This window comes from Salmo trutta, chromosome 4, assembly GCF_901001165.1.
Source record: "Salmo trutta chromosome 4, fSalTru1.1, whole genome shotgun sequence".
Lineage (NCBI taxonomy): Eukaryota > Metazoa > Chordata > Actinopteri > Salmoniformes > Salmonidae > Salmo > Salmo trutta.
In genome coordinates, this window is record NC_042960.1 from 49855987 (window position 1) to 49870311 (window position 14325).

Genomic DNA, 14325 nt, shown 5'->3' on the forward strand with positions numbered 1-14325 from the left:
CATTTCAGACGTTCAATTCAATTCTTTTTGCTGAAATTGTTTACTATTGAAAATGATGTTTTCTGAGTCTTTTTGATAATAACAACTTTTCACTTCAATATGTGCACATTACAGATTATAGCTACCACTTCAGATTTTCAGGTGCTGATTTTGAACAAAGTCAAAGTATCTGTCATACTTTTAGCAGTAGGGAACTGACTAGTAGACCCAAGACACAAGATCCATCTCCGTTATAATGTAAATGAAAAAAGAGGTCTGTTTCTAAGTGAGTGTGTCTGGGAGTGTGAATGGCCCGGACAGAGGAACAATGACAGCTGTCTGTCTGTCTCTGGCAGGACCTGACATACATCCAACATGCAGGGTCGCTGGACTACCCACAATTACCCCCATTGACGTTTGTGCAAAATCAATAAAAATGATCTTGGAGTCCATACGCCATTTGGCAGCTTCATCTTGTGGCGTCTTCTTTAGAATATAGAGGCCATACTGTACAATGGAGTAGCCAGGCGCATGTAATTTGTCAGGCTAATCTCCTGCACTCTTACATTGATTTTTCCCCCTCTTCTGACTCCTTAGCCTCTAGTCATTATGAACACAAAAACTAACTTAATCATACAGTGTGTTAATGCACGGGTCACAATAACCTCCATTTTTTTGCCCTCTGGTAATTTCAGGATTTCTTTGGATTTTCTTCTGAAATCTTTTTTCAGGTCATTGTCCTTTTACTTTGGAAAATGGAAAATGTAGAGTTGGGCAAATGTTGGCCTAACCCTTTTCTGAACAGAATATAAATGTATATACCATCTCTTCTTCTCTCGACTCGATTATGTTGAATATACTGTATGTTTGATATGATCATACTCAAGTATTCTCTTCAAATGTATTTTTTATATGCCATTAGAGAAAATATTGATATTCTGTTATTTTAATTACTTCATAATTTGTATAATAATCATAGTTGTCGAACCCTATGGAATTCTACAAAAATTATTTATATGGCCTTAGTATAGCCAACCTGAGAACGCCTGACATTGAAACACTGTTTCAGTACTAATACACAAAGCTAATTTCTCCATCTAACAAAGGTACTGTACCCAGTCCTGAATAAGGTATGCCATTCTAATTTGCTTGCTGGCTACCTCATGCCTAGATGATTAACTATAATATCCATGATGGATTTAACCCTTCTCCAACCATTAATCCGATTGAGAGACTACTCTAGATGGTGGTGATGATAATGTTGTTGGTTTGTCTTTGGATTACAATCCACTCCAGATCAGAGTCACATGTTAAGTAGGTTCTCTCTATACAGTAGCTAGTATGACACATAACATACTGTTATACATATGCCATTCATAACAATGGTTCTCACAGAGCATGACAACATGCCGTAGCACTAAGCCTATTACTTTATGCACCTTCCCAGTTGTCTGCTCAAAATGCCACATACCTATAGGGGTTGCTGTCACTATCAGGAACCTTATAAATAATCCAAGCATATCCTGCGCTATCACAAGCAGCACACTTTGAATCTGTATTTTTGTGTTGTTTGCCAAAAGTATCATTTACACCAAAGCTCTTGAAAAAAAACTCTTGTGGCATGTGTGTAACCCACTCTCTTAAAGGCTTTAATCCTCATGTGCTTATCTGCTCCAGTCAAATGTATTTCTTATCGAAGAGAGTGAGGGGAGCCTTCTGACAATACGGCTGTTATCAAATTTCTTCAGCCGAGTCCCTGTGTCATTCAGCAGTCAGATGGTCTCCAGTTTGATTGATGGATGGGCTTCCCAACAAATAAAATGGGGATCAACAGCTTTGCGCCTCTCTCCCCATCGGAGACCCGAGTGAAACATTCCTCCTTAACAAAGGCGGGATTACGGATGCATTAGCTCTCGATCGACCACGGCCCCCTGCTCCTGTCAATACTTTGCACATAATAACCTGAAGCAATGATAAGGAAACAAAAGGCAGGCGAGATAGGAGCCGGATGGGAAAATAAATCAATGGGAGTGAGGGAAAGTTTTTTCAAAGACACACTGTCAGGCCTGGGGAATCATTTTTCGGACGATACGGTGGGATAATGCCCCCTGACATGAGCACAATGAGCCCTCCAGGCCCATCAGGGGACTGCCGGTTTGTCGTCGGCTGGCCTCGATAGCGCCAGGAAGATAAGAGGGACAGGGAACGGTCAGGGAGATTCCTCTCAGCCCCACTCACAGGGACACAACACACAGGACTGTGCTGGACCCTCAGCCCTGTGGCATCCTCGATGCTCCTTCTGTTAGTCTCTATCATTATGCAACATGTCTTTTAATTCATCACTGGTGCACTAAGAGAGCAGAGTCCACATAGCGCCGCAGAGGCTCCTCCTGAGTGTCTATGAACATATCAAGGTTACATTCACATTTCCTATAGCCACTCCTGATCAGGTTCACTTCTTCTCTGATAGGCCCAAGGTCATTAATATGATTTACGACTCTATGTGGCACATTTCTGGAATAGTATAAAGCTTTTCCATTTACCGACCCTGAGCGGCTACTGGAAGTGTATAAGGACCATCTCCATAAAACTGTATTCAGCGACAAAGAAACATTATGGAGGATTTATTGGTTCACAAATTTGGGTTATAGTACTAATGACTGGACGAGAAGAAGCCAGGGTAATTGTTTCCCCCTTACTAATTAATTTCCTTCCTGTTTCCCTAACCCATCATATGTTTGGGTTTGGAGGTGCAAGTAATACAGAAAGAAAGAAAGAAAGAAAGAAAGAAAGGAGAGAGAGAAAGAAAGAAAGAAAGAAAGAAAGAAAGAAAGAAAGAAAGAAAGAAAGAGAGAAAGGAGAGAGAACTCAGGCTGTGGAAAATTTATGAGAAATGAGGAAAGATGGCTGTGCATGTTCTGTCTGCAGAGGGCTGTCACACAAAGACACAATAAACCCTCGGAACAAACAGGCACTTAAAAACATAGCCCAGAAACAGTGAACAAATTCAATTATAGAAGTAATTAGAAGATATAGGGCAAGGCTGCCTTTTGGGACTGTGCCAGAAAACATGAATTAATAGGAGTGAATAGGAGGAGGCTGTGCTAGTAATTAAGAGGCAATCACCTATGTCAATGAATACCTTAAAGAAAACACAGGATGGAAACTATGAATTCAGTGATCAATTTTTTTTTTTAAAGATGACTGATACAGCAAATTCATTTTAAAAGACTCATTTCTGGAAAGATAGCAAGACAATTGCACATAATGTGCTCCTTCTGGCATTTATATTGCTAATTAAATTTTGATAATTTGCAGAGGAATTTTTGAATTATCTGTAAAACAGCAAAGGCAGAATTTGGCAAATGTTGTCTGTACTGTTTAACAGTGCTTACAATACCAGCACTGGCAGAGATCGTATATAAGCCAGTCTTCAAACTGAAACCATTCAAAGCAAACTGAAAAAAAACATACACTTTCACTTCAACTTCTCTTATCATTCATGGGTGCCTCCTCCAAATGAGACAATAGCAGCAATTAAATGACCAGATAAGAATAAAACAAAACAAAAATGACTTTGCTGATTTACCTCGCATGGGGGAAGCTATCATTTCTGCCTGATACATTTTGTATAAGCACACACTGCATTTGTAAACTAATGAATTCATTGACAAAATCCCCAAAGATTCAAAAAACTTGAGCTCCTTAAAGAGGTAACAGATAGAGGAAATGAAATAGAGTTGCAGGTTAAAAGAGTGTTGGAGTAGCTAAACAACGAGCCACATTACACTGTGTACCCTATGCAGAGTATATTGTGAACATAATGGTATTCCTCTCGTCAAATGGTTCTCAAGTATTGATCATCCAGTTCTAAATTATGATATGTGAGACTGTGTACACTGCTGGAACACCACTGGTAAGACTTGGTTCACACAGAGCATTGGAGAATTGCTATAGACTGAGAAGCTAAACTTTGAGCTCTATTCATTCAGAAGCAGCTGATACTGGAGCACATAAACAGAGAGAAAACACCTAGCAATGAAGCATCAAAGTGCTCCTCATACCCTGAGTAGAAATCATTTACGATCAAGCTGTAGTCTTATAATTTTCATCATATCTATATTTTGAAGGAAGTTAAATGGGGACCAAGTAAGAGGCTCCAATGAGATGATTTCTTTTGTAAAATAGGGCATTTCCATACACGAAATGTACATATTCATACGCGTTAGCATTTAGAGCCACTTTATGACTGATGAGAGAAAAATTCCACTTAATATTATCAACAGTGACGATCTTGGGTTATAAAAGCCCAATAGCCCGAAGGGGATGGATAACACCAACATGCTTTCAAATTTAAATGGGGAACTAGTCCTTTATTTACAGCAAAAGTTATATCATTTACTGCCGAGTGTGAAAAGTGGATGGACATAGACTGGCCATCATCGCCTAGAGCTGACTGCTGAAAGACCAATTATCACTTAGTTAAAGCCAAAGATGGACTATCATGATCAACATTCTATATTCCTATCGCTCTGAACCAAAGACCCAAAACAAACTTAACTGGAAATGTGATTAGTGTTTAAAGTATCCAAATCATTAATGATCAAACAAGGCACTTCGTTTTAGCACGGTCATGTGAGGCAGAGATTATACATGTGATCTGGGGGCTTAAACAATTTAGTCAATTATGAACGTTATCTAAAATGCTTTAATTTCCTATTCAGCCCTTCCATAGGAGTGTCATTTTGTCAATGATGCGTGATTAAACCCAGATTGCAACAACGTGCAATCGGTCACATCTGGTGGCAGGGGGACCTGAAATCTTAACGAAGGAACAAGGGAGAATTCAAACTTTCCCTCTTCAGCCTTGGCATCCGATTAACACCAGGCTTTGGTGGGATGCCAGCGATGGAGCCATCTGTGTCCCTTAACCCTCAAGATGGCAGATGTAGAAGCAGATTGATTTTTGATTCAGCTGTATACACAATGAACATCAAGTGCGAGCTGTGACTTGCTACCGTTTCCTGTCATTTTCTGCCAACTTAAATGAAGCTATCGATGCGCAATAAATCACATCTGTACCCAAATTAAATCACTTTCACTCTATACAGGAGGGAGAATTTACCTACGATAGAGACTAGGGTAATTATTGATCTGGATAGCTAATTTTAGAAAAACATTATCTGTATAATTTTATCCAAACTAGCCATCAAGCGCCATTACTTCATATTGATCTCATGCTATGGTTTTACGTGATATCAGGTGGAACCACATCAGAGGTAAGGGTGTCTGGATGGAGTTCCTCTCCAGTTCCTCTAGCTTGGCCTGCAGGTCCCTGGCCTGTCCTGCAAGATGACATCATAGCTAAAGGACTGTTTAAGCGGAGATGCATGCTGTTGGGCCTCCGTGATGCACCACAGATCTCCACCAGGGCACTCCCCATCCCAATCTACTGATTACTGGTCTCTCCATGGTCAGGTGGACAGTCTCAGAGTAAATTGCAGTCTCCCCTTTGCCTTTTCTTTTGTAATACCGAGCTCCATATCTTAGCCCCTGCCTGCGCCTCACCGACTTCCATTCTATATCCAAATGACCGTGTTTTTGTGGTGGTAATGGCTCTCATTTTCTCAGCGCCCCGCGGTGTCTTCACTTTTCATCAGCCTGTGAGTGGTGGAGATTCCTCTGGCCCCAGAGAGAAGGCTGGTGGTGGGATAGTGTGTTCTGTGGGCTAATAAGGCTCTTCTCAGCTCTGTAACCCATCTTCTCCACCACACATATCAGCATACAGCCAATGACACCTAACACCCCCGAGGTTTCTATCAGAGATAGTGACAGACACAGCAGAGGTCTTCGTCACCTTTCCAATCCAAAACAGACCCAGCTGTAGTTCCACTAACATGGTTCAGTGACTGGCTTAATATCATCCAAATTAGCAGTTATGACGTGGTATAACAGAATGACATAATAACATATTTCATTGTATGGGGTGAACAGCAAAAATGCTGAATATCCTATTAACTAATGTCTCTCCCACCATGGGAAAGATCTGACCCATCTGAAATGTACCCAAATTCCATCAGAAGTTGAACATTAAAAACCCATACATCTTTATTTTGAGACAGTCCAGCCCTTTGTGATGTGAGCAGCACAGTCACCCTTTTCCCATGTGGGAGAGGAGAAGTGCCCTGCCTGCTGTTAACCTCCAGTCTCTGGGAACACCCTGCAAGCTGGGTCTGCCTGCCTGTCATCCATCCCCTGGGGACAAGCCAGCACTTCCAGGCTGCCTCTGGACACTCCAGGAATCTCTGTCATCCAACATATAGCCTAGCACACCCACAGACATGCACAGACACACAAAGACAGACATAGACTCTCACTCTCACACACAAACACACACACACATTCACGTGCGCGGGCAAAGCACACAAACACACACCTCACTGTGTGTTTGACTTTCTGCATATTGAAAGAGATTTACACTGACAGTAAAATCCCACATTTCAATCATCAGTATTATCTCAGTAGAGTTAGCGGCAGACCAAATCTGCTATTCAAAAAGTATTATTGTTCATCTAACTGGCCATTTGATTTCCCTCTAATCCTATTTCCCTTATATCCCTTCTTTGAACAGGGAACATTTTCAAGTACTGACCAACATGCAAGCAGAATTCCTATGACACCCACTGAGCTGCTGGGCCTGGCTGGGCCTGGCTGGCTGGGCCTGCAGGTCTGCCACATACAGATCATGCCTAAACACTGTATTCTCCTCTACCGGGAAAGACAATCCCCAGCATGAACTGGAAACTGGAAAGTAGTCCAAACTGAGTAAAAGTTAGATAGGGCTTATCTGATTTGAATGAACTCTGACTGGATTTACTACAGTCACCTGTATTTGTTTTCAAACTAAACATTGAAAAAAAGTAAAATTCACACATTTTCAATTGCACAACTTATTTTGACTGTTCACGCAGCTAGCTACTTTCCATCCTGAAAATCCTGAAACGATTCGCTGTTCTGAAACAGGCGTAGATCAGACATCACACGAGCATGGTGCTTCATGTGGAGAGGCTACTGTGGTTCTCTTTGTGGACTGAGGCGGGAAAGAGGCTTAATTCCTCCTATGCTAATGTGGAGTAAATTCCTTGTTGGGATGTGGCGCCTGCGGAAGCTGCCGATGGCCGGTGTGAGCCAGGGTCAGGGCCGCTGCAGGAGATTAGGTTCCTCTCCGCCTGTCCAGAGAGGGAGAGGAGCGCGGCGCAATGAGGGGGATTTGCGCTCTCAACCCTGAGGATAGATGTTCACATCACAAAAAGCCCCACCGCAAATTGCACATATTGAATAGCTAATTTGGCAGTCTCAGTTCAGAGGGGCTTGAGAGGAGAGAAGAGTGTGAGGAGGATGAACACAAAGCTGCAGAAAACAAAAGGAAGCAGCTCCTGCGAGGTTAGGCCTGGATGAGGAGAGCTGTGCCCTGCAAGGCAAGAGGAGGGGAAGGAGAGGAGAGGGTGGGCTGGGGGGCTTCCTGGATGAGGGGCATGCCGGCAGCACACAGAGCATTAGTGAGCCTGCTCAGCCTGCACTCATTGTTTTCTGACTGGCTGCTACCTTCATTAGCACTGGAGTAGCTAGTCAGCTGTAGAGCAGAGCACAGCTAACGAGGACAAACAGTCAGTCATTAGTGTGTCACTCTCACTACATCATCATCAAGTTACTCACACCACTCAACTTTTTGGTTTGATATTAGAGTTTGCGTGCAACCCAGGTAAACAAATACCTGAGAATATTTTAAAATTTCTTAACAAAACCCAATGTTGATTAAAAACTATAACTATAGAATAGAAACAGTCCTAAGCTCCAAAAACTAAGAAAATAATACTCTTAAATTACCACAACAAGTCTCCTGAGTGGCGCAGTGGTCTAAGGCACTGCAACGCAGTGCTAGCTGTGCCACTAGAGATTCTGGGTTCGAGTCCATGCTCTGTCGGAGCCAGCCACGACCGGACGGCCCACAATTGGCCCAGTATCGTCCGGGTTAGTGGAGGGTTTGGCTGGCAGGGATGTCCTTGTCCCATCGCACACTAGCGTCTCCTGTGGCGGGCCGGGTGCAGTGCATGCTGACACGGTCGCCAGTGTTTCCTCTGACACTTTGGTGCTGCTGGCTTCCGGGTTAATTGGGCAGTGTGGCTTGGTTGGGTTATGTTTCGGAGGACGCACGCCTCTCCTGAGTCCGTACGGGAGTTGCAGCGATAAGACTGTAACTACCAATTGGATACCATGAAATAGGGGAATAAAATCTATAATAAAGTTTTTACAAAACAATTACTGCAACAAAAGCAAAATAGTAAATACAGAATATTATTTGAAGCAAAGTATATTTGTATAATATGCCACAAAGTTCATCTACAGTGTATTACGTTGATAAACGACTGGTTTATCAATTCAGTGAATCTGTTTTTAAAAATAATCATGTTATATTGTGTTTCTTCTTTGATTGGAAATCCTTTAAAGGATAGTTTGGGATTTTGGCAAAAAATAAATAAAATTCTGTGTCAACTATGAAGGAAGTTAGAGGTAGTTTCGCGAGCCATTGCTGACTAGCGTTAACATAATGACTGAAAGTCTAAAGGAAAAGCTAGCATTCTAGTTGTTCCCATAGACTTCCAGTCATTCTGCTAACACTAGTTAGCATTTGTGCTACTGCCAGTTAGCAACTTCCTTCCAACTGCACACAGAGACTTAAAAATGGTAGATGCTTTTTAGAGTTGAAAGGTTTGAGTGAATGGAGCTGTTGCCAGCAGCTATATCTTCTCATAACTACTCATCTCCCTCCACTACACTCACTACACCCACCAGCCCCCAACACCAACTTAATGTCCATGCTAAAACACCAGGCATGGAAACAGATGTGCTTTTTGGACCAAAACATACGTGGAACATAAAGGAGAGCGCATCCACTGTCCGCCAGGCTTTCCATCACTGGACCACATTAACATCTATTTCTTTTTAACATTGTCACTTTCTTGCACTGCCGACAACTTGGCCTTTTGTTAGGGCATACTCTTACTGAGTGCACGTAATGGCTGAAATGGACGATGAAGAGACCGAGGGAGGAAAAAAATACACACATACACAAAGGAGTCCTAAGAAAGGAGCCCTGTAATGTGGTACTCTGCTGCTCAGACCTGTAGGGGTAGGAGGCAGCATCTTTACGGTGTATCCAAGCAGCACTAAAATCCACTGTCCGTGCCCAATCAGGACCATTTTTTTCTAGCCGCAAGGGCTCCTGCATCCCTGCCTTTACACTACACTGAAAAGCCTTTGTACTAATTGATGGATTGTACCAGATTTTCTAGTTCAGTTCCACCCTATAATTGTCTGACAATGATGGGCAAGGATGGGGAAAACTTCAGGCCCCAGTGCTGTGCGGGGCCGTGGATAGAAAATGACTCAAGGAAGTGTGTGTCGGTGTGTGCGTGTGGTATGTGTTTGTGTTGAGAGGGGGTGGAGGTTAAGCCAACCAAAACGGTCTCAGTCCCCCCTTCAACTCCTTGTTTCCGTGGAAGCCAACCTCAAGCAGCCCGAAGCCACTGAAGCGCACTCTCCAGCGAGCACGGCCGAGAGGAGAGCCAAGCCTCCCTTCTATCCTTCTATCCCACCACCCTACATCAAACACACATCCACTTGCATCTCTCCTCCACCCACCCACACACCACCATTTAGAAAGACCTGCTTACAAAGTAATGCTCCCAATCCTCTCACAGAATTAACTTTGCTGGGATTAGAAAAACACTAATAACTGACATAATATGTACATCAGTTACACAAAAACAGTACACAAAACCAGTAATAACTGCATAATATAATACAAAAAAAATTGAATATTAATTTGAGAAATAATACTACAGGCATTCCAAGGTACTGCAATTCAAAGTCTCTATTTTACTTCAACAAATGATTTTAAGCTGCTCGTTAAATTAGACATTCCCTCATGTCATCTAAGTGAGAAGTGGCCCACCCCCATTCAGACAGGCTGGCTATGGTCTGTCACTCTGCACACTAGCGGCTGAAGAAAGGAGAAATGAATAAACGTTTGACTGAAATGAATGTACACATTTCAGCGAGAGACATAACTCTTTTACATTTGGGCTGATGCAGGTGCCAAATGGAAAAAGGTACCATCATAGACCAGCCCTGTCGCCCTCACCCCCTCCAGGTGCTATTCTAGTCTACAAACAGCAGTGAAGTAAGAGAGAGATCACATAACAAAGACACCTTGCCTGCCACGAGCTCCTCTTGCCCCACTCTGCCCAGACCTGCACCACCTCAGGAGGTATGGTTATTGTTAATCTGCATTCCAAATCAAAACAGCCAGCATGCTCGTCTTTAGTCGTTCCACACACTCAATGCCTACATTTGCACCTGAGAACAAATTTCCTCACAAGGCCAAAGAACCAGAAAGAAAGAGGGAGGGAAAGGCAGAGACAGGGGGAAGGAGAGAAGGAAACACCAGCATACTGTAGCTTGACAAGAGGAGAAACAGCCGTGTAGTAGCAGTCAGCGAACAGCTTACCTTTCCCCCTCACTGCTCTAAGGGCCTAGACCTGCACATCCATGGTTCTCTCCCCCTGAGTCCATATCGAGTGAAGCAGGGCCGCCTCATGACTCCCACAGCCCGGCAGCCCAGCGCTTTAGCAACTAGAAGAGCACAAGACTAAAATGTCTTCCCCTCTGCCTCAGCCTGCCTTAGTGCAAGGGGAGCTAGGAATGCACTGGCTATAGACTTTTGTCCAAGCTGTAGGTCTTTTTTAGTGAGGCAAGATTAGTTCATACAAAACTCAACAATACAGCACTGAAACTCATTGTTGATATTCAACATTTTTCACATAGCGGAACAGAATAGACAATACGGTAGCTAGGAAACCATGGGCTGGATTACAAGCTGATGATATCTCATCCTTTCGCAGGCCTGTAATCCTTTTCATTGAGCGGCGGACAGAGCAGACGTAAACCAAAATCAATATTGGTGGAACTGGACTGAGGGTGAGAGGGGTGTCAGGATGTTTTCACATTGCCGCACGCTTCACAATAATTTTTTGGGGGGTGGTTTCAGACCAGACAGGCTTTACGTTACAGATCTGCTCCACTTGGAGATAGCCCTGAAGAGACACTTCCACATAAGCCAGTCTCAGCTCTCTTTCAAAATGATGACTATCATTAAATACTGTACTGCTATAAAAATGTGTGCTTGTTACAGTTCAACATAACAAATCAGTGTGTAAAATTGTGCCCTTCACTAAAACATTTTTACAACACAAACAATGTGTTTTTATGTGAAATATGTTTCAGAAAAATACAGAAACACTGCCATGCACATGCATTCTAATTGTAATATAATTTGAGCAAATATAATAAACTAAATGTGCACATGCATTTAAGTAATAAACCAAATGAGCCCTTAAATGTTTGCAAATTTAACATCAACATTCCAATTGTAAAAAAGGTATGAATTATTCCAAGTTAAAACCACTGCAGCAGTTGAAGAGTAAAAGGCTGATGAGAGATCGTACCATGGCTGCTGTACCTGTGTGACTGATCCACTCCCTGCTCTGCTCCAGCTGCCACGTTTTCCCAGGGCTCCTGAATCCTCTAGGTAGCCAGAGAGAGGGGATTGTTCAACCCCTTCCTTTTCATCACCTCTGCAATTGACCAATTGACAACTGATTGATGGTTATCTTTTCACACCGACAAAGGGAGAAATTACCATCTCTAAAGCTACGTACAGTAAAAAGGCCCAAGAGTAAATTACATGTTGCTAAAATTCCTCCTTGACTCAGTCCGCACGATGGCAGGCAAACAAAAAAGTTTCCTTTTTGTCACTTCTGGGGCACTCTAGATTTGGCCTTCCCTGCCAACTGCACAGAGAACATGACAGCTTCTTTAAATGGGGCAGCACAAAGGGCCTTGAATGAGGGATGGTACCAGGCCGGACGGCCATTCTCCAGAAAGGCCATTCTTTGCATTGAAAACAGAGGGCTTGTGAAAAAATAGATAAGCCATATCTGAATAAGAGCTGGGACACTGCAAGTGACCTTGGGGAGGGGGAGATTCTATGTAGCTAAGCTTTTCAGACAAGCACAATGCATTCTCTGCATTCAAATAAACAGGCCAAATAGAAGCAGCACAGTTGCTTATCAAACCTCTCCTTGCTTGAGTCACTTTTCCATGCATGCAATGCTCACTGTGTTACATCAAGATCAGTCAGTGAAATACATCAGGAGCCCTCCTGAAAGTATTACATCTACAGTACATACTCACACAGAACAACTACAACTAACTATGACTACCCAATGCAATGACAGTGACATTTGAAACATGATGTTTAAGCAACTATTTTTGCCCCCCACAAAAACAATTTAGCTCAGTCTACATAGCACATACCCCCCCATCTCTGCACATCCTGCATGGACTTCGACTAAGAAAAGAGGGATGGAGGAGGAGGAGTAGGAGGATGTCTGGGGGCCAGTGATGGAGGCAGTCCCAGCCCAGAACACTCAGCTGCCAACAGGGGCCAGGGCTGGCCTCTCCTCTTTGTATGGAAGCACAATCCTCAAACCCCCTGTTTCCTTTTCACAGCCTCTCAATCAGAGCAGATGGGACCCAACCAAGAAGGCATCAACTTGAAGGAGGAGAGTCCTCTATTCAAGGATCCCAGTTAGAGAGAGAAGCTTCTCTGTCAAACAGCCCAGTGTTTAAGCATGTTGCTGAGACACCAAACTCAACGTTATCTCTGAAAATGTACCTACAAAACAGAAAGGAGCAAACTTCGTCCTAATTCTTTGCATTTGTTTGATTTTAATTCCTAGATACATGATGTGTTGGCCATGTTTTATTAATGAACCGCTGTAGGGAACTCTTCAAATTTATATAAACAAATTGATAACAGGATTAGGGATGCAAATGGCGTAGATATTGGCACCATGCTGTTTCCCTCCACTTGGGTACCAATCTGTTGGGTTTAATTGTTCATTCATGGTATGAATACTTAAATATGTGGCTCAGCATCAGGTCAGGATAATAACTACATCCTTAGCAACTGAACCCAAATTGCTACTCATTTCATGTTACCATGGAAATATTCCACAATGTCTATGATTACACTTCTGTCTTACATATTGAGGCATACTGTAGTCCGCAATGAACACATCTCCAAACACACTACCATTCTCTCTCCTTTCTCCTTCCCTCTCCCCCTCTCATACATACAGTCTTGTTTCCTTTAGTAATGTCTTGATATAATTGGTGACATTTTATCCTAATAAAATCACATTAAAAAAAGAATTTAAATCAGGGATGTGTGCCAAAAACAAAGAAAGCTAGTGGAATCAAACCAAATCGAATGATACAATTTTCAATTCTAACAGTCTTAATTCCATTTTGGCCATCTTTTCCAGCGTGCTGTGATCCTCAGGTCAGAGCCACTGATTGAGAAGAGGACCGAACAAATCAGTGATGGACAGTTGGGAACACAAGGAATATCTCAGCCTTTACACTCTATCACACATCAGGCCTGGCGTAAACACAACCTGTGCTCTCACCACGTCTCTCAGCATCGATTACCTCCTGCCACAACATCCACAGTAGCACAGAGCATTTTCCATCCTCCTCTGGGTACATTGACTTCAATATAAAACCTAGGAGGCTCGTGGTTCTCACCCCCTTCCATAGACTTACACAATAATTATGATGACATCCAGAGGACATCCTCCAACCTATCAGAGCTCTTCCAGCATGAACTGACATGCTACCCATCCAATCAAAGGATCAGAGAATGAATCTAGTGCTGAATGCATAAGCTACAGCTAGCTAGCACTGCATAAAGTATGGTGAGTAGTTGACTCAAAGAGAGAGAAAGACAATAGTTGAACAGTTTTGAACACATTCATTTCATAAAAATATAAATAGAAGCAGCAAAGAGAGAGAAAGAGAGAGAAAGAGAGATAGCTATATTTCGTTTTTTTTCTTCTTCTTGGCCACATTAACCTACTCAACAACCTGACTCAAACAGAAAGGAATAATATTTATGTTAGCTAGCTGGCTAAGGCTATCCAACATTGCAACTCTTCCAAGGTAAGCTTTAAGTTTTATTTATTGCTAAACTGCTTGCTATACACTGTGCTACGTGATTGTACACATGGATTGTGGGTTTACTAACATGTTAGTTGCTATGTAGCTATGTTGTAGCTATGTTGACTATAACATTAACTAATATGATGACAACAACGTAGGCTGTGTAGCAAGGGTTGGAACTGTTTCAAGGAAAAGAATCAGACCTGGAACAAAAGTTAT

General features: G+C 42.6%; 1 long non-coding RNA gene across 2 annotated transcripts in view; it reads right to left on the reverse strand.

The window, feature by feature from the left end:
* Positions 1-14325, reverse strand: part of LOC115192518 (uncharacterized) — a 125745-nt gene that overhangs the window by 43078 nt on the left and 68342 nt on the right. Inside the window, exon 1 of one of the 2 annotated variants that reach the window (XR_003877950.1) lies at positions 10550-10767. The exons of the other annotated variant lie outside the window; for it this stretch is intronic. This is a non-coding gene — a long non-coding RNA (uncharacterized LOC115192518). Of the gene's footprint in view, positions 1-10549; positions 10768-14325 lie in introns of those variants that run through there. 2 annotated transcript variants of the gene reach the window in all.